We start from the raw sequence: 3254 nt of genomic DNA, 5'->3' as shown, positions 1-3254 counted from the left end.
TGCAGGGCAGTAAAGCACTATCACTGTGGAAGAAAAGAGAGACACACTTTGGGTAACAACCAGCGATGTTCCATAAAGTATAAAATGGCTGCCTTAGATGACAGAGTGGTTTTGATGTGTGCCCAAAACACCTTCTTGGGGGGTATAATCTCTGACATGTTTTACAATATTTTTCTGTCTTGACATTGAATGAGAGCAAATTCTGTCTGTGTTAGACCAAATAATGTCCCCCAAAGTATCCATATCCTAGTGCCTGAAACCCAGAAAATATAATTTAACATGGCAAAGAGGGCCTTGAAGACATGGTTAAGTTACAGATCTTGAACCAGTGACTACTGAGGGTTATCAATATGGTCTCTAAGTGTGCTCACGAGTATAAGTAAGAGAGCACACAACAGATGAAACTCGGAGGAGAGAAAGGCCGTGCCATATGATAATAGAAGAATTTCAGCTTCTGTGCTCTTTGAGGTGAAAGTCGCATGAGTCAAGAGATGCAAAGAGTAAGTGTAGGGTTGATCAGAGAGCTCAGTCGCTTGCCACTAAACTTGACTGAGTTATATCTGCAGGACCTATATGGTGATGGAAAGAGAAAAGGAAATCCCACAGGGTGTCCTCATTTCTAAACATACACACACACACACTTGCTAAATGTAGTTTTAAAAATTTTAAAGAACACAACTCTTGAAATTGGAATACATAACAGCAAATTCTCCTGCAGTTCCTCCATGGGTAGCCACATCGACACGACGACTTTAATCAGGCGAGAATGACTTCCGATTACTGCCTCTGGAGCTATAAGAGACTAGACTTAGGGCTTTAAGCGACCACATTTATGTTAATTCGTAACAGGAGACACAGGTAGGAATAATAATCCAGTTCCAACTAATCAGAAGATATCTTCCAGCTATAGTGATTGATTAAGAGACGGTCACGTGACCCGTGGCTATCCTGCTAAAATCTTCCCCGCGACTTATACTAGAACAGAAAGCTTCCCTTCTGAGGAGTCCAGGAAACAAGGAAGCTGCTGGTTTTGGCTACCAACAAATTTTATTTTTTATTTTTTCGTGCCACAGCAAAGAGGCCAGCCAAACGTTAGCAAGCTGAACTGAGAGACGTCTGAATCCACCTTTTGAATTTCCAGTTACAGGAGCCTAAAATGTTTTCCTTTGATTTTCCGGTAATAGGATGAATTGGTATGACCGTTGATTCAAAACTGACTAAGTAACGTAGCTGGTGGCTGTGCTCTTCATTTCCTGAAAACACTGAAGAGGTGATGTGGCAGGCATGAGCCTCAGCAGTGCCCTCGGAGAACTCCAAAAGCTTGAGAGGTCTGATTTCCTCGGAAACGATACTGATGCTGAAAGATCCTAGCCGGTCATGTGTCATGTGACCATCTCAACCAATCACTGTAAGTATAAAATGAGGTGCTCAGGATAACATAACATTTCATGTTTTCTTCTTGATAGTTTTGTACATGAATATAATGAATTTTAGCCTATTTTCTCTTACTTCCCGTTCCTTCTCCCAGTGAAAACTGTCTTCTTCACAATTGCTCTCCTACTTTCGTGTGTGTGTGTGTGTGTGTGTGTGTGTACACTAGTGTCATGGTTGCATGGGTCGGTGGTTTCATAAGCAACTTATCAGTGGTTACATCACTGACAGAATGTTATACCTCTTCCTCCAGCCATCATTAACCATCAATAGTCCCTCAAGGATGAGTGGGTCCTCATGAGACCCCACCCCCACCCCTTTCTATGCTGAAATGTTAATGGTGTTGGTCTAGTGCATGACTTCTGCAGGGAACCACAGCTGTAGCCAGTTCTTGAATCAGGTCCAGAAGACACTGTTTTCCAACAGTCCTCCCCAACCTCTGGCTCTAAGAATCTTTCTGGCCCCAACCCTTCTGTGATGTTCCCTGAGCCTTGGAGAGGGTGATCGGGATATCCTTGTTTAGGGCCAAGCACCCAATAGCTACTCGCTCTCTGAGCTTTGACCATCTGTGAATATCTCTATTAACTGTCATCCGCTGCAAAAGAGACTTCTCCGGTGGGATACTGAGAGCTAAGCTAATCTTATGAAGTTTTTAATCGGTACTATTTGAACACGTTTAATTTGTACTGAGAAAGGCAACGGTTCTCAGTTCTAATAAGATATTGCAAGGTTTTTTTTAAAGGAAAAAGAACAGTCATTGACCCAGATAGGATGCTTGATAATTCTTAATAAGTGCTATAAATGCTCATAAAAGAATGTGAAGATGCTTAATTGCTGAATAAATGAAATATACACATTCATTAAGTTACCCGGAGAGTTCTTTAATATGTAGTGGGGAAAATCATTTTATCAAACGCACTGTAAGTAATACATGCTTATTTCCCTTCCTAAAACAAATTAATTCTTGAAATCATTAACCACCATTTAAATGTTTCTTGACTTTTGTCTATTTGTTCCCCCCACACACACTTCTAATCTGTTCCTTGTTGGTGAGGGAATTCATCCATCCAAGAGACAGAGCAACAGAAAGGACAGGACTCCAAATGCAGGGAGTTGGACCCTGTGACTTTCGGTCCCAGCCCTGTCATTCGTGATGTCTGTGCCTGAACAAGTCACTTAACTTGATTGATTTTCAAGGGGCTTGGAGGAGGGTTACTATTTTTAAGGATTTTTATGTTTTTATTTATGTGTGTGTGCACATGCACACTCGTGCACGCATGTCCATAGTGCATACATGTGAGTGTGTGGATATGGGCTTTCTGAGACAGGATCTCTCACTGAACCAGAATCTCAGTGATATTTTGAGGTGTCGACTAAGCCTACAAAGATCTCTTTTGTGTTTTTGTAGCTGTTATCTGGGTGCAGGTACACATGTATTACGGAGCATGCGTGGATAGTTTTACAGAGCATGCGTGGATATCCGCACGGAAGACAACTTTCGGGAGCCAGTTCTCGCTCCCGGAAATCAATTCCGGGTACACAGGCTTGTGCTTCGTGTGCTTTCCCTGCAGATGCATCCCTCCAGTCCACACAATGAAGTCTTTAGAAACTGCCCCAGTTTACAGTGGTGTTCACAGCCTATTCACGTTGCTCACCCTGGCCCCTCTTCCAGCACTACCTTGCCACAGCAGACTCCAGTAGAAAGTGTGTCTGATCCAAGCTGGGTCAGAGGATCATCTGACCTGCTTGGAGATTTGAACAGCTACAGCCAGAAACGTGTGTGTGTGTGTGTGTGTGTGTGTGTGTGTGTGTGTGTGTGTGTG

The sequence above is a fragment of the Grammomys surdaster genome, unplaced genomic scaffold (assembly GCF_004785775.1).
Source record: "Grammomys surdaster isolate TR1022 unplaced genomic scaffold, NIH_TR_1.0 128, whole genome shotgun sequence".
Lineage (NCBI taxonomy): Eukaryota > Metazoa > Chordata > Mammalia > Rodentia > Muridae > Grammomys > Grammomys surdaster.
This window is presented reverse-complemented; position numbering follows the sequence as displayed.